The sequence below is a fragment of the Microtus pennsylvanicus genome, chromosome 18 (genome assembly GCF_037038515.1).
Source record: "Microtus pennsylvanicus isolate mMicPen1 chromosome 18, mMicPen1.hap1, whole genome shotgun sequence".
Taxonomy (NCBI): domain Eukaryota; kingdom Metazoa; phylum Chordata; class Mammalia; order Rodentia; family Cricetidae; genus Microtus; species Microtus pennsylvanicus.
In genome coordinates this window covers 26,303,997-26,322,633 of record NC_134596.1, presented here as the reverse complement: position 1 = coordinate 26,322,633, position 18,637 = coordinate 26,303,997, and positions in this window count along the sequence as shown.

Genomic DNA, 18,637 nt, shown 5'->3' with positions numbered 1-18,637 from the left:
AAGAATATAATGAAGCCTTATTTAGTGAGCCGTCCTTTAAAAATGTACACATTCATAAAAAATTAAGAAGTCTAGTTTTTAAAAGCAGCAATATGACCCAATGATCCATGAATATAAACTACAAGTTGTTGGGTCTCAACTCTCTGAACCCTTTTGCATTTTGGAGATAAAGTGAAGCCCAAATACAATCAAGAAATTAAAGGGGGTTTATTTGTGAATGGAGAATTTCCTTTATGGACATTGCTGGAGTAAAAAATACTCAGTTCTGCATGGCCAGACACTTTGCTTTCTCTTTTGCGTTGCGTTACGAATCTCTCTCTACTCCCCCACCCATTGTTCTTCTTCCCGAAGAAGCACATGAGATAAACTTGGGCCTAGTTCTCATTTGAATTATCATTCTGTCTGCACTTGAGAAGCCTCCATTAATGAGGACTTAAGGAAACTGAATAATTGATGGATGTGTATTTCGTAGCTTAATTATCAGTAGAACTAATTCTGTTCTCTCTGGCTCACTCTGAGTTTATAGATGCTGCCTTAGTGGTGTATCTGAAGGTCACAGTCACAGAGCCACATACCCATAGGAATGCTTAGAAGCTGGGACCCACTCGGCTACCTTACTCTTCTTGGTTGACTAATGACGTTCAGATGTGTACGTGGCTAGGCTTCCACAGGTTACTTATCCTCTTTCATGTTTAGAGCTTGCGTTTCAACCAGAGATGTACAGAACGGATGGGAATGAGACTCCGATCCTCCTGGTGCTCAGAAGGTGACAAAGGTGCTAAAGCATATTAAAATCCCTCCATCACTGGCAGACAAGTACCGAGTAAAGAACCAGCCAGGACGGGGTAACCAAATACCCACCTGCAACTGATCTCAAGTCCCACGAAGAGGAATCATTTTAACTTTAAACACCTGCAAAACCACTTGGTAACACGGAGCCCACTAAGTGAAAGTAAAGCCTACGAGCGGCCAAGTTCTGGTGCAGCTTGCCAAGCCTCTCCCAGCAAAAACCGCAGGGAATCTAGAACTAGAATGGCGAATGGCATCTGTCAATGAGCGCTTTGGAGCTAAATTTCCCTGGACCGGTAGTTCTCCAGCTTTTCTTCCATAGGAATCACCTAGAGAGTTTGCAAGCACGGAGAACGCTGGGCTCCCGTCCAGTTTCGGGTTCAGGGCCCTGGGATGCACCAGGGACTCTGCATTTCTAACAGTTCTAAGCTGCTGAGGCAGCTGTTGCTGCTGGCCCGGGTCCAGTGTTTGAGAACCACTCCCCGAGAAATGTGTCCAAACAGCAGCATTTGTAAACTACCTAGCTGAGAACTGCTTGGCTTTAGATGTGCCACCAGACGATAAAGACACAAGGAGGAAAATAAGGAGAGCAAGGGGAAAGGAACATGATACAAGGTGAAGTCTTGCCAGCCTGAGAGTCCAGTCAGCTTGTAAATAGCTGTGAATTTTACTTAAGGGAAGAAGGTGTGCTCAGAATCTGGAGGCGTTATGACCTAATGAGAGCCGTCGACAGGCAGCTTGTGGCAGAAATCTAGAAAATCCACTGAAGTCTGCTACATGCACTTCATACAAAGGATAAAGGCCCCTGAAAGGAGTTCATCGTTGTGCGGCACAAAGATTCTTCTCAGTCAGTGGACCAGGTAAATGGAATTCTATCCTTCCGGCAATGTGGCCATAGTGAGGTTTCAATCTCCGTATTATCCTTGCTGTGGAGATGAGATTTTATTCTGAACGTAAGTGTTGTAGGTCGAGGGATCCAGTGAATGTATTGGAGTGACGTCACTCACAGGTATTGGTGCGAGAGATGTAACACATTAGGTGCGGAAGGGGAATCGGAGCTAGACCATTATTTTGTAAAGACATAATTAGAAGTTGAAATAAAATGATAGACGGTTTAAGGGCAACACCAAAAATAAAGATGAAAGAGGGAGTGTATTATGCACGGTGTCACATGTAATGCCATATCCTATATTGTTAACTCATAAAGGAGTGACGTTAGGAGATGAGGTGTTAGAGAAATGGATTGTGGGAGCGAGGCTCTCACAGACAGGGTTAGTCCTTTATGAAAAAGGGTAAGAGAGCATTCTCGCTGTTCCTCGTCATTGAGGAACGCAGCAAGGAGACAGCCAGGTATGAACAAGGAAGATACCCTGGCCATCACTGTGAACATCCTGATCTAGGATCAAGAAATGAGAGAAATATATTTCTATTCAAGCCACCCATTCATAGTTTTGAGTAGTAGAAGTCTAAGTCTTTATAAGGTAATAAGGAGTGGGAGGAAGAAATACCTCTGTGACGTATTTGAATCTAGTACAAGAGGGATGGGAGTGAGAGAACAGAGAAGAGACAGTAATATAACCATTTCACACAATTAAAACCAAATAAAACAATTTAGAATTGAAAAATCAATCAAAACTAGGAAGCAACCCGCTTAGAGGTGACGTTAAGCCTGACCCATCAGCTGACCATGTTAATAACGAGTAGCTGCTAAAATGTCCGATTCTTTAATCTCTCTAATAAGAATCCCTGTTGGGGAGAAGGGTACTTAGCCCATGACCTGTTGTACAGTAAGGGCTGAGTCCCTGTAAAGTCCATTCAGTGAAAAATTCATGTCTTTGGATCTTGTTTGTTGCTCAGAAAATATTGGTTTTCCATTGCTTCTTCCAGAAACAGAAGATAGGCAGATAATTCTGATGTATTCTGTTCATGAAGTCCCCTATCCCTGAGAGGCAGTAGACACAAAGCAGGGATTGGAGAGAGACCGGAGGAGAAAGAAGTGTAGTAGTTCATCATAGATCCTATCCCTAACTGAGTAGCATCTCATGGGCACCCTTCCCAGGTCCTCATCTGCATTGGCTCCCACCACTTTGGGGTGCTGTGGGGAGTTTTGTTGGCACATGAAAAGTTCTTGGAGTGGTGCCTGAAGCAGTGGCAGCTGAGTAGAAGGCCACTGTCTTTTATTTCATATTTTATAATATGTCTTGAAATCCTCACCAACATTTGAAGAAAAGTTGATGCATTTTCCTTATTCTTTAGGTCCTGCAAACTGTATTACCCATTGCGGGAATGACTCAAAAAATGTGTTAGGTCGTACACAATGGCATGGCTCCAACATTTGTCACCTTGAGATCATTGATATAAATCTGAAAGTCATTTTGGATCCAGAACTGTGTATCACCAAAAGATTTTGTGGAAAATCTTAGATTTATTTTTTTTTTCCTTCACCAAAAATCTCAGGGGCAGAATCATGACGAGAGGGTTTTTCTTGGATCCTTATTTGCAAAGGGGCTTCACTGATTCAGCCATGCATCCTGCACTTGTTTCTGACTGACCCCTGTGCTGCTGCGGTTGAAGCTGGCTCTCCTCTGTCATCCTGTGTGATGTTTGATGCTTTTTCTAGCCACACTCTTCGGAGATCTAACATCTTTTCAAATGAAATATCATATTAACACAGAGATTTCAGAACACAGAGTTGCACCCCAGAGGCACTATCTCATAACTTTGAACAGTAAAGTTTTAGTGACTTTACTAGTCTTCTATGAGGATATATCCGACAAGAAGCAGTGGAAGAGAGGAAGGGTTTGCTTTGACTCTTATTGTGAGGGCACAGTTCATGGCCATGGGGCATGAGTCAGATGAGTCTGTTATCTTTGTACCCAGTGAGGAGGGAGAGAAAGATGCTAGTACTTGATGATTTTTCCTCTTTGGAACAAGTCTAGGACACCAACCCAAGGGAATGGTGCCACTTGAGTTCATGTGGGTTTTCCCTTTCATATAAACAATTCCAGAAACAAGCTCACTTAGGCACAGATGTGCTGATTATAAACCCAGTCAAGGTGACAGTGATGCTTAACTGTCAGTTGTGACAAGTTACCCACAAAAGCCTTCTTTTGTGTGCACTAAATGCTTTTTTCTTTTTCTTTCTTCTTTTCTTTCTTTTCTGAATGAAGGTTACCAGCCTTAAAATCTCCTTTTAAGCTGGTATTTTAACGTTGGTGTCCTATATATTTTTTTCTGCATGGTCCACTCTAGAGTTAACTTTTACTTCAAATTTTATTACCCAGTTCTGGAAAAACAGACCCTCATCTCCCACAAAGTACTGGCCTCTTCTTCATGAGAACCATTCCATCTTTCTTTGACTCAGTATCCATATTTTGCTCCCAGTGTTCTCCAAAACAGATAAACTCAACAGAATAAATGGAAATTGTTATTATGTTGGATCCAAGCTAATAGTTCCTGGCACTTGAGTAAGCAATAAGGCTTCTAGATCAACACTTAGATTGGCACATAAGTTACTTTGGCTGAAATCAAATCTTCGTCTTCTGTTTCTCACCTGTTGGGTCTGGCACACCCTCTGAGTTCACCCTCTGAGTTCATATAGAAGTTGGATGCATCAACTTTTTAAGGGCTTAAAGGCAGTATTTATGAGATGTAGAACCACATGGTGTCTTACCAGCTCTGATGTTTTCTGCAGAAGCAAGATCAAACTACTGAAGAGTCCTTTGGTAGTCGCTCACAGAACCCCACAGAAGAGGAGGCTGAAGGAGTAGGGGAGATCAAGGAGAAGAACCCCAGGAGAATAAGGCCTTCTAAAACAACTGACCAAATCTCATATGAACTATTAGAGATCGAGCAGCAATCAGAGGTCCTATGGGTCTACACTGAGTCCTCTTCATAGATACAACAGCTTTCAGTTTAGCAGTTTTACAGGACTCCTGAATGTCTGGGTCTCTGATTCTTGTGCCTTCTTTGGTAACTCTTTCATGGTTGTTTCTATTGGCTTGATGCATCCAACTTCTATATGATGGTGTTTGTTTTATCTTATTATATTTTATCTTGTTATGTTTTATTGTTATCTCTTAGAAACCTGCTATTTTCTAATGAGACCAAAAACAAAAAAAAGAAAGAAAGAATAGAAAAAGAAAGGAGTGATCTGGATGGGAAAGGAGGTGGGGAGGGACTAGGGGGGGGGCAGAGGGAGAGGAAACTGTATTCGGACTCTAATGTATGAGAAAAGGATCTATGTTGAGTAAAGTGGTGATAGGGACGGAATAATAGGACTACTGAGTAGTTCTTGTTGACCTTAAGCGTGTCCTTGTTCTGAACCCTGCTCTGCATCCCTCTGTACACAGTCTTCTAGTCCCTCCCTGCAGGGAAGTTTTCCAGGTTTTTTTTGGTTTCCTGCTGTTTGCCGAGCCAGTTGCTGCACTTTACAGAGACTCCACATCTGGATGCTATGTGTTCGTGCAGAAGTGTAGCTTGCCTCTCAGCTGAAGAAGCGGTCGAGAATGAAAGCATACTTTATTTTTGTTTACTTTTCATAGCCAACAGCTTGAAGTGAGCCTGTCACAAAGCCCATTTCAGCCCTGGCGTGTGAAGCAGGGCTGTGCCCAGGCTTTGCAGAGCCATTAGGCACTGCCGTGACCTCCAGCCTGTGTTTGGTGGATTCCAGCAAGCAAGCAGAGTTCACGGGACAAAGCTGACACCAGTGGCCAATCTGAGATGCTTTTACTCCTTCAGCCTGAGCTAGTACCAGATAGTCACTGAGATTGACTTAACAATAAGTAAGAGCCACACCCTTAGGTTTTTCCTCGATAAGGCAGAATGAATAGCACTGCGTAGATCTCACACACTCGTGACACTGCCCAGCTGCTGCCCTTCCTGGACATTTTTCCTCTGGATGCTCACAAATTCTGTTTTATTCTGAACACATTCCCATCCCTCCTAATCTTCTATTCCCAGGCATACAGATTGCCTGAGCTTGCTCAGAGCACAGAACTCCCCCATGGATCCAGAGCTTCTGCCTTTATTTCTGGATGCTGGGCAAAAAATTCCCCTAATTATGATTCAAGGGGTACCACACATGAAGCTGGACAGGGAAAAGCAACAGGCAGAAGAGAGGAGCTCTCCTTCTCATTCTGTGATCATTTGCTAATGAGGAGGTTACAGTCAAGAGTTGTTCATTCTAAGAGGTCTCGAAGAATAATATTGACTCATTAAATCTTTTTGTTGTTGTCGTTGCTGGAGAGAACAACAGAACGCACAGGAAAGAGAGTCTGAGACAGGATACTCCACTCTCTCCTATACACTGTAGTCCCTTGGCAAGTTGACTTGTTGATGAAGCTTCACTTTCCTCTTAGGAACATAGTCGACGATCACTTTAATGTTTCCTATTCTAGAAGCATGGCTTCTTTCCAGAGGGTGATATCTCCTGGTGTGCAGTGTCTAGATCTTCCTTTAAGAAATTACTCTTTTAGGATTACAATCGAAGCAATGTTCTACTCTGCCTATAACGTTTAGCAAAAGCTGCGTGATAAAAGTCACAGGCTTTAGTCTTCCCAGGCATATAACCACATCTGGACCAAGCTGGTGCCAGCTCTTGCATGCATGCTCTATTTCTAGATCAAGTCTTCATTCTTTGACTTTGGGTATTTCATCCTTGCTGTTAATTTTTTTTTTCCTGTCATGATACCTGCATCTGACTGTGCCTCCCTCGAAGTTTACATTCTCAGGCAATTATCCTGGGAAGCAACCCAAGGGCTAATATCAGATTTAGTTGTGTTCCTCACAGTTTTATTACCTCAACCACAGGCACTTACTAACCACCTTTATGTATTGGGTAGGAAGAATATTATAGCGAGCAAAGGAAAAATTGTAGGACTCATGTATTTGGCTGTTGTGGTGGCATCTGGAGTAACAATCGGAACCAAAGCAGATCTATAGCTCTGAGGCTAATCATGAACACAAAGGGCGATCTCTCTCCCACCCAGATGACAGATTCTGGAAAGCTCTACGAAATGATGGTGTCTGGTGGTTGAGAAGACCCAAGCAGTTGTCTTTTCAGAGAGTCCCTGACTTGAAAGAAAAAAACCTTTTAATCTTCTGTTCCTGCTCATTCTTCCCCACACCTGATGATCACACTGGAGACTCTGGGAAAGGATGTTTGGCATCTAGTTCCATAGCTTTCTTCTCCTTTGAGATACAAGTGGAAAAGGTTCTCTTTGTCAAAGACAGCTTCTGACAGATAGAGAATGAATGTCTGGGTTAGGCACAGAAACGTTCACAGATTTACTCTAAGTGTGCCTCGATAGCGGCATTTCAATTACTTTAGTTGTCCTTGAAGGAACTAGCTTGGTCATTTAAGATGGTGGCCATGTTTCTGAGCTCGGATTGGAGACTAACAGTGTATAGGTTCTCTGTTCTACAATTTAATGAACTCCTGTTTGAGTTAGGGGCTCCTGCCAGTCCCATTCCACATATGGTGAATGTAGATGGCAGAGTAATTAATTTCTGTCCACGCTTATTTAGAATGCCTCATTGCTGTATTTGAGCACAAGAAGGGGCAGGATTTGAACCCAGCTTAGTCTGACTCCCGACTGCTGTTTGCCACAGCCAACTATTATGTTTTCATTCTGAAAATAGCTATTTTCTACCTATTAGACCCTGGGCTAAGTCTAGAACCCAGAGAGTTTGAACAGTAAGGCGCAATGCCTATGATCAAGACTCAAGGCATAATGAGGATCCAGAAAGCCTGCTTCCCTTGGTGCCCCACATTGTCCTTGGTGTGCCATCTGATGCTGCCCTTCCTCTCTGCCTCACACATTCCAATCTCTGCCTCCTAAGCCTCCTGCCTTCATTCCCTTCTGACTGTCAGTTCTATGTCACCGGCAGATGGAATATACAGAGAACCTGTCTGTGGGTGCAGGGCAATAGGAGGGGGGAGGACATGTGCCACGGAACGGGAATCTGTCGGACAAACGATGTGACAGCAGACACAGTGAGCGTGACAGCTGGAAAATAGCAGCTAATAGCCCCTGCCTAGGCTGTGCTTGGGAGAAGCAGGCTGAGTGACATCATAATGGCTTGTGGAAGTACCACTGCTCAGAGCCCACTGATGCTGTCACGGAATACCCAGCCTGTGTATTTTCTTTGTCACATGGCTAAAGCTCACTCTTTTGGAAACAGAATCTGTTCTGGTACTTATCTGATAGTGCATCCAGAAAGAGCCACGCGAGAAAGAGCAGAGGGGCCGGATGTCTACTTAACCACAGCTCTTGCTAATAAACACATGCTGTAATGGACTGCTACAGATAGCAGGGAATGGGCGGAGGCTCGTAGCCAATCATGATCCGTGTCCCCATTGCTCCTGAAGATAATTATAAAGATAACACCGGTTAAAATAGCTAATGTTTTATTCAATATTTCAGTGAGTTTCAATTACTCCCAATTATAATTCAACAGCCTTTCTATTTAAAACAATTATTGCCCTTTGCAATGAATTTTGAAGCAAATAAATGGTTGGACATTATTAATCCCTGCTCTGTCAGAAGTTCATGTCTCCATTCCCCTCCCAACACTGCTGCCTTTCAATTTGTGGCTAACTATTGTTAGCTTCTGGTTAACCCGTTGCCTGTTCCCCCATTAACAACCAAGCTAACTTATATACAGGAAGAAGAAGAAAAGTAACTCCAGTGACCCTTGCGACAATTACAATCATTAAAGATCAATGGAATCCAATTCCTAGAGGTTAGGACTCTAACTTAGTTCAAGGTGTAGTGACTGACAGACATACATTGTAAAATCTGTCAGCTGTGTTGGGAAAAGAGACACTTGGGCACAATTCCATTTTCCGCATCCGAAGCCACCTCATCTAAGTCATTATCCTCACCTTCTGTTTATTGTATAATTTCTTTCTAAGCTAAATGTTAAGGGTAAAGTAAATTGCAAGGACCAGGATTATTCTCCTGGTAGTAGTTTTTTTTTTTTTTAAAAAGAGCCAATGCCTACAGACATGTGTGGTTTTTATTAAAAGGGAGCACAAGCTGGAAAACACAAGCCTAAACTTGGAAGTGTCCAACAGGCTGGGAAGCATTACTCCATAGCAAGTACTTTGCTGAATCCTGCTCTCGCACCAGAATGCACAGATGACTGAAATTACATCTGCCCTCCAGGAATCTGCTAGAAAAACTGTGGTTTGTGGCTTGGTTGTAATTGCCACATCAGCTCAGCCAACTATTGACCCTATAGGCACAGAAGTCATAAGATCCTAGAATGATGGAAGGAGGGATGACTGTTACCGTTGTTGGTATTAATATTGGTGACCGTTGAAGTAATGTAGCACCTTCAATAATTTGTGACATCTAATTTACACTTATTAAATCTCAGGATAGAATGATCTTCTGTAAGAATTATATATCTCTCTAAACTGGGGTTTACATTGGTGTCCCATGCTATCTCCACCACAGTGCTGGGGTGTATTAACCTGTCATGTTAGAACAGACAGAGGGAAGCACAGGTTCTGTTTTCACTGAATACATTCCTTGCCAACTTTAAGTTTAACTAAGCTGCATTATCGAATGGCTATACATTTTCTTCATCCACCTTAGAATGAAATATAAAGGTAAAGGAGACTATTCATTCACTCATTCAAAAAATTGGTAGAAATTTCTGGAGAGTTTCCGTCATGTGATCAATTGCAGTAGTGAATCAAAAAGGAGTGGAAGATTCTTCGAGAATCGCTGCACCTGAGTCAGCGTTGGAAGTGGCAGAGCTGGAAAGCAGGAGCCAAAAGTGGTGAGAACAGCAGAGACGCTCGCTAGGAAGAGTGAATGTGTAAGCAGATGTCATGGCGATAGCTTAGGAATGACAGCAAGGTCTCAGCTCATTACCTGCCTTCATCCCACCATGTGCTAGTCCCAAATGCTCCTTTCCCTGACCCTAAAGTAAGTTATGTGGTATGTTTTGCCAAATTTGGCATTTTTGACTTTAGATAAGTTTTTTGTCAAGAAATTGATATGAGCCTTCCACTGTTGATTTCAGTCAACTCACAGAATTGAGAGCCATAATGATATAAATTATTTGAATTCACAAAGGTATGGAGGATGGTGTTCTATTGAAAACAGTTTTGCTCCCCGAGGACATGAAAATACCTGGAGGTGATTTTGGCTGTCACACTAGGAGAAGGAGTAAGTGCGGGTCAAAGATATTGCCTAATACCCTACGATGCATAAGACAACCCTCCACAATATGTAAATATTGGACCCCAAATTTTAGTAGTGCTGCAATCAAGTCTAATTAAATGGAATTAATTATAAGATTTCTCAGCCACTTACAGTTAATAATCACAACTGCTCCCTTTTAAACTTATGCCGTAATCAAGTTAAAAAGAGAGAATTATTTGGGTTCTGAATATCACATGCACATTTCTGCTTCAGTTTCTTGTCACAGTTTAACCCAGTGCCCTAGAGATGTGCAAAGGACTTAACTTGCAGATTCCTGGGTCCTGCTAATGTTTCATTAACTCTAACTCACTGATGGTACAACCAAGAATCTGAACCTAACTGGGCTCTTGCACTGTGTATTCAAATATAGAGGCCCTTTCTTATGTCCCATTCTGAAAGTCCTGTGTTTTGTTTTGTTTTGGTCTCCCCACACCTTTAAAACACTTCCTCCTAATATCTTTTTTCTCTGATTATTGCCAAACACTAACATCATGCACATTGCTAATTTCTGTCCTGGCAGATAGTTAGACTTTTCAGGTCTAATATTCTGTTATTGTTATAAATTCCTCAAGGTCAAACTCCAAATTGTTTATTACTTGCAGACTAACCAAAAGCGAAGTACTATGCCTGTCATAGATTGGCCGGAGGTAACTAAATTCACTTCTCATTTTCATGCAATTCTTGTGGAACAATGTTAGAGTTTTATACCAGCTTTTTCCTAGGAACTGAGATTTCATAAAATTCAAATGGAAGAGTGCCTGGCTTGATGTTAATCACATACGATCTCTCAAATGGTGAATCAGCAAAGTGCACAGCACCAACAAGGATAAATCAACAGCGACAGCCGGCCTCTCAAACAGTGCGGGTGAGCGTTCCTTATGCCTTCCTCCAACTCTGATTATTAGCCAGTCAACCTTTGTCCACAGAAATGGTGTGAGCTACTGGTTCATGGAACAAGCTGCATCCTGCCTGGAAGTCAGTCTTCTCCCAATGGGAGGGAAGTTATGAGTAAGCTGTGCCTGAAAACTGCAGAATGGATATTCTGTTGGGTTAGAGCAGTCTCTGGACAATGATGGAAATAGTGCTAGCCCCAATTTGGGAGAGATGGGGTGTTGCTGTGCTATAGAGCTGTATGCACGAAATCAAGGAAGCAGGATCCATCAAAGGACTCTAATATGATGATGTGGTCTATGGTGGGTGGGAGACAAGCGATGGTGTTATCAAATGTGGAAGTGTGAAACTTTTAGTAATCCTCTCCTCTACGACAGCAACAGGAAAATGGACCCAATATGCCCATTACCAACATTTTCAGAGCTCTGCAAATGAACTAAAACCCTGCTGCAATCTTGCAATGGTCAATGTAGACATATGTGCCAAGCGTGTTAAGAACATGTTCTCATTCACACCACTTGTAAGGTAGCTCTGAAAACAATGAAGATCAAAAGATTGGCCTACTACGGTGAAGGAAGAACAGGTTTGGGGATCCTTCAAAGCCCCATTCTCAATGAGTCTCCATGGCTTGCTGCTTCCCAAGGGAAAAAAAAATCCCTCCCAAAGACATTTCCAATTAACCCAACTCAGAACTTGATTTGTGCCAATGTTTTTTACCCAGTGGGCATTGATCAAGAATATTCAGAGGCAAATATTTAGCACCATGGCTATGAAGTGATGTATATCAGTTGAGGCCACAGGGTAGGCTTGCTAAAACTTTCAAAAGGAAAATTTCAAAATAATGTGTGCTTAGGAGCTTTGACAAGCTCTTGTATGAATCTGGGAAACTCCAAGACCATACGAATTCATACGGTGCTGTGTTTAGACTCGTTGCTAGACATGGGCTCATGAAAGAATTGGGAAAATCTTAAGTTTCAACATTTTGCCGGCCACAAGAGTTGGCAAAAACACAGAATGAAAAGGTCTGAGTATCTGCAGACTACCTAGCAGAGTGCTGAAGCATGGGCCCTGGTGCAAAGATAATTGACCAAAGATGGGACGACATTTTAGCTATTGATAAGGAGGGAAGATCCTTGAGGAATTCCAGTGTTCCAGCGGGATGTGACACACCCCCACAGGTGCATGCATTTTAAGTCTAGATCCCAAATGGTGCTGCTACTTAGGGAGTTACACAGCCTTTGAGACACAGGGCTTGACTGTCATAAGGGGCAGATATTGAAGGCAATAACCTACTCCTGGTTTTAGCCTGAGATCTCTGCTTCCAAATCCGCTCCAATGTGAAGAGCTGCTCACCAAGTGTGCTGCCACCCTGAGCAGAATTTCCACAGAAGCTGCTTCTCTCAGGTGTTTGGTCACACGAATGAGAACAGTCACCAGCATGCTGGATATTGGTTCCCTAGACAAAAATGTTTCAGATGTGCCCAGAGAACTAAAGGAAACTGAAATAGTCACACCACTGTTAGAATATGGTTGAGTCACTGGCAGTGTTGGAGAAGATTGAGATCCTTTAGCAGTGTGGCATTGTGAAGGGTGGATTCTTCAGCAGGGATGCTGAGGTATCTGTGTGTTAGTGTCATGTAGGCACACAGGGTAATATTAAATACATATTAACTGATATTTCTTGCACAAAGTTTCTATTTTTCAAAAGATATCAATTTCTTAGACATAGTTTCTATTTTTCAAAAAATATCAATCAACATGTATTTCATATTACATTAAAAGTATGTCAACAAAAGCCGGAGATTATTTTAAAAGAAAAGATAAGAAATTTTGAAATTTTATGTATTAGTCAAAAATCATCAGATGATAGTAATATCAATAAAGAGGTTTCAAAGCAGATGTGACCTGGTGGAATCAGCAAGCTTGGTTGTCTCCAGATAAAAAACAAAGTTGCCTAGTCATAGAGAAGAAAGATGAAGAAAATAACCCGAGCCTCAGAGGCTGAGACACCATCAAGCACACCACCATGGCCATCACAAGAGTTCAATAAAGAGATGTGAGCAAGAGAAGGGAGCAGATGGAATAGTGAATGAATTATGATTGAAATGTCAGAAACTTGATAAAACATAAATCTATAATCCAAAAAACTCAATAAATTCGAACTATATACCCAATTCTAAACTGACTACACCTAGACACATCATAATCAAACTGTCAAGCCAAAGAGAGACACCAAAAGCATTCAGAGGGGAAAAAAATCAACTCAGCATATTCAAGGATATCTCACGATTATAAAGAGAGTTTCATGTGAAAAGCTACGGAGTTCAGAAGGCTGTGGGATGGCATATTCTAAGTATTCTCAAACAGAATTCTGTAGCCAGCAAAGCTATCCATCAAAATGAAGGACTAATTAGGCAATTTTCAGGACAAATAGAAATATAGTAATACAGAGGTACTAAAGGGAGTGTCTCAGGATGGAATAAAAGGACACCAGACAGTACTGCGAGTCAACATGAACAAAGAGGAGTGCCAATAAAATAACACACACACAAACACACAAACACATACATGCACAGGCATGCACATATGTATGTGCATAAATGTGGAGGTAATTCCTTAGTTGAGGGATTTACTGAATCGGATTTGACTGTGGACACATCTGTGGAGAATTGCCTTGACTGTTGGTTGATGTGGGAGGGCTCAGTCCACTGTGGGTGGAGCCACTGCTAAGCCATTTGGTATGGGTTACATAACTAGGCTGTCTCAGCACCAGGGGGCAAGGCCTTATGAATGTTCCTCCACGCTTTCTGAATATTTCCTGCCCTGAATTCCCTCAGTAAGGTACTGATTGTTATACGGAAGTGTAAACTGAAACAAATCCTTCCCTCCCCAGTGGCTTTTGCTCAGTGTATTGTCACAGCAATTAAAAAAGTTACTAATGCAGACGATTGGTTCAATAACAAATCACTGCAACAAATCATGTAATCTATTAAATAAAACATGCTATAATTTGCATTGAGAAAATAGTCAGCAAAATAATTTTTCACATTAAAAAAATCATCTATTTAAAACCTATAGACTATATCATACAAAATTTAAAACACTTCAAGAGCTGAAAAAGCAAACTGATGTTATCCCCATGTCACTTTTATTTAATATTGTGTCAAATGTTTTATCCAAAGCAGTCATGACATAAAAATAAAAGAAAAATCAAGATTTGAAACATTAAATAAAAACTGTTAGTATAAGCAGGTTTACGACACATCTAGAACTTCTAGAAAAACGCAGCTTCTCTTTCTCTGCTCTTTCTCTTTCTTTTTCTCTATATATTAATACAGACACATACATATATGTAGCTACATATAAATTGAAGCTAATAAATGAATTCTAGAAGACTGATAAAAGATCAGCACAAAATAGTGTATTTTTATACTATCAATAAATTATTTAAATTAAAATGAAGACAATGCTTTCACTTACAATGCTATCATAATAAAATATTTAAGAATAAATTTAACAAAAGAAGGACAAGATAATTAAAGAAGGCTTAAATAAATAGAATTGTAATTGCTATCTTGGATTGAAAGGCTCTGATTGATCTTCCATTGAATGCGTTAGAATATCGTTAAGAAGGCAATATGTCCAAAGTAGTCCAGATGTCTCTAGCTTCCCTTTCTAAGGATATTGAAAATCTGATAAACCAATACATATTACAATGCAGGTTGCCCAGAATATTAAAAAGTCATCTTGAAAGAGATGATCAAAACTGGAGAAATCATTTAAAAGCTCAGTACAAAGCTACCATAAACAAAATGATAAACTTCTAACAAATGGAAAGTCTGTAAATAAAACCACATATTAATAATATATGATTTTCAATAAGAGTGTTAAGATTTTTCTCTACAGGTTACAGATCTTTTCATGATGTAGGAGCAATTAGATATGTGCCCCGAACAGCAAATGTATCCCAGTCTAAATACAAATATTAATGAAAAAACAGAGCAAATGTTAAAAACTTCAACGGGTGAGACTCATAGAAAAAAGCTTTTATGTATGTGTCTTCGCAAGGAGCTTCTGAAACAGTGTATAAAACAAAACAACCAAAGAAAAATAGACAAAGGGGATGAATAAGAATTTAAAGCTTTGTTTTCTGAAGGTCATTATTAATATTACATGCTCCCAATTTTAAATGGCTTGATCTTGCATAAGTCTTGTGGAATAACCAAAGCTGCTATGAGCTAAAGTATACAGCAGTCAAAGCATGTCCAAACATCACTCCATAGCCTTCTTCACATCCTCCAGTTCTCACGTTCCTTCTTTCCCGATGCTCTCTGAGCTGCTCTTACCAAGACTGAGAGTTACCCAAATCTACAGATGTGTCAGTATTTAAAAAACAACATAACCATTTAGCAAAAATAAAATAAACAAACAAAAACAGTAAGATTTGCTTCTTCCTAGTACCTAGAATTTCCATTGCCATCACTTTAACCATGTTTACTGTGTCAGGCATGACTTCTCTCTTGTGGAGAAGGCCTGTGACCCATGCCAGAGAGTGCTTGATTAATTCTCTGATCAGCTTTGCTGTTATTGCATCAATGGCACATCTGGGATGATAAGGCAGTATTGCAGCCAGCAAAGTAGAGCCCAGTACTGGGAGAGACCACAGATAGTGCTGAAGGGCATCATAAAAATGCTACATAGCAGGGAGATAGAAAACCGTCTTTGGAAATTATGTGTCTGGTAGGGATCTAGTGTGTGTCTGTGTGTAAGTGTATGCATATATGTGTACATACATATTAGCTATGAGAAAACAACTCAATTAAAATGAGTAAATAATTTTAGCAGAAATTTATTCATAGAGGAAATCTATAATTACGTATGGAAAAATGCTCAACAGGATAAGGAGAGTACAGTATATAGAGAAGCAGGATTTCTCATAAGTTGTTCGTGAAAGTCTAAAGTAGTAGCTGCTATAGAAAATTAGTCTACCGGTTCTCCAAAGGTTAAATATAAACTGCCATTTAATCTCAAGACATCATGTAAATGTGTATGCCTAAGACAAGTGAAGACATGCATATACATAATGACCCTACACATGAATGCTAGCAAAAATCTTCACATGAGTGCAAAGGTAGAAACAACACAAACGCCCATGAGCTAATGAATGTATATTGTAGACATAAATGTAGAAAAAAAGATACATTGTTGAGGCAGAACTTGAATGAGGCTATGATTCACGTACCAGCGTGCACAGAACTTGAAAATCATCTGCTAAGAGAAAAAAGCCAGTCACAATGGGCCACATGGTTTATGATTTTTATGGACAATCCCGAATATGGGAATGTACAGGAATTAATGTACTTCAGCTGGAGCCCACAACATCCCTGAGCAGAGGCCAAAGAGATTACTGGGAATAGGTGAAGACATTGTTTTGTTTTTGTTTTATCTTTGTTTTCTTCTGTGTGAGTTTTCTCTTTTTATCCTGCATGTATTTATTTGCACTGCCTGGTTCCTGTAGAATGCAGCAGAAAGTACCGAATACTCTAGAACTAGAGTTCCAGAAAGGTTGCAATCCTCCATGACGGTGCTGTGAACCAAAGGCAGGTACTCAGCTAGAACAGAAAGTGCTTTGAACTGCCAGGGTATCTCTCCAGTCCCTGAGAGATTTTCATTTTTAGCATGTTAAAAACGTGTTGGTACAGGGAAAGATGCTGAGTTCAGTGTAGTGAGGATGGGAGAGATGCTGATGCAGTGTAGTGAGGATGGGAGAGATGCTGATGCAGTGTAGTGAGGATGGGAGAGATGCTGAGACACAGTGTCATGAGGATCGTAGGAACCACTCTGCTGTAGGTTCAAGAGGTAAATTTATTCTGTGTGAATTAGGTCTTAATAAAACAAAATATCAACAACAAACCAGCATTTATTTTGTTAACCTAGGCCTGCCTTTTCGAAATGAGAATTACTGGCTTTCTTGATTCTTTTTTAAACTTAAAATATTATTATGATGTACTCATCATACATGTATATGAAGCATGTGCATGTGAAGGTCAAAATATTACTTTCTAAAACCTTCCTTCCACATTCATACGGCTCCTGGGAATTGAAATCAGCTTTTCAATATTGCACTGCAAGGAATTTAGTTTCTGAATCATCTCACTGGCCCAGTGGAGTGTGTGTGTGTGTGTGTGTGTGTGTGTGTGTGTGTGTGTGTGTGTGTGAAAATCAACTACTATAATATACTACATTGATAGACTAAGAATAAAATTATACAAGTATCACAATAAGTGGATAAAAATGTTTACCAAATATCTAAAAATAAACACTCATAAGCTAGAAATGGAAGTGAATATCCTCAATTTGGTAAAAAAAAAAAAAAATCACCTACAGACACAGTCTGAGCATCAGACTCAGGGGCTAAAGGCTGGAAGTTTTCTTCTCATGATCAGAAATAAGGCATGGACTCTTGCCACTTCTTTAAATGCAATGTACCACAACTCATTTATTTATATGTTTTTGTTTCAAATGCATTAATGTGTATTTTAGTAAAAAAGATGCTCAGCTATCTGAATGGGCAGGGTTGATAATAATTAGAACCAGAAAGAACTGAGGTTTGGGACCAAATAAGGTATTAAAGCATATGGAAAATAGGAGGAAGAGATTCAAACAGTGCGATCTTGGGGAAGATAAAGAAACTGTATTCTAACCTGTTGGGAAGTAGAAAGCTGAAAACGGGAGTTTCAAAGAGGCCAATAGAACTAAATTGGTGTGTTCTGTATACCCTGGCATGAAATTAGTACAGGCCATTTAATCCTGAGTCTAAATTGGAAAGGGTGTTGGGAAATCTCAGGGAGGACCCAGGGGAAGATTTCCTCAGCTAGGCAAAACTAAGTATGCCAGGGGTCTCTAGAGAAAAATTAAGATGATTACATCAAGAGGAAGGTGGGTTTTTTTTGTTTGTTTGTTTGTTTTGTTTCAGTTAGAAACCCAGGCATTGTAGATTGCTTTCAAAAGATTCCAATGAAAGTGTCTATTGATAGACTCCCCAACTCCTAATTCCATTTAGGGAATGGCATCCCCAGGTAGCAGTGTCTGCCTAAATCAGTTTCCCTTTGGGAATGGGGTATGTGTTAAAGTGATTTTGTTGTTGTTCTTGTTGTTTGATGTTAGCAAAAAAAAAATCACAGTTTTTATTGATGGGAACTACATCTTGGAAAACATCCAAATTTTCCCCCCAAGGGGAGTAACTAAGCAAACTGTCAGCATAGTAAATGGCAATATGCATCACTTTCAATATATGTAAGGCTCTAAGCCATGAAGCAAATTAAGAAAACACAAAATTATATGTCACAGATTATAACATTTTATATATTTGCAAATATTGTGCATATTGTTTAGGAAAAATAAATGGAAAATCTGAGAAGAAGAAGTCAAGTCTTAGACTCTCTGTCAGGTGTTTTCATAGACCTTGAATAACCTCTCATGTTGATAATTATATTCTAATTTCAGCGGGGATGTTTGCTCATTGTTTATGTTTTGTTCCTATCTCTCACTGCAGCTAAAAGAGCATCTTACTCATAATCTCAGCTCAATAAATTGGTGGGTGACTGTGCTGGTCAGGATGTCCCCTTTTTGAACACTTCTGTCTTTAGACCTCCGTCTTCATGTTCCATGAGCCTGATTTACCATAGTTAGTGTCTAAGTTCCTTGCTCTGACATTCTAAACAGTTTGCAGGTAA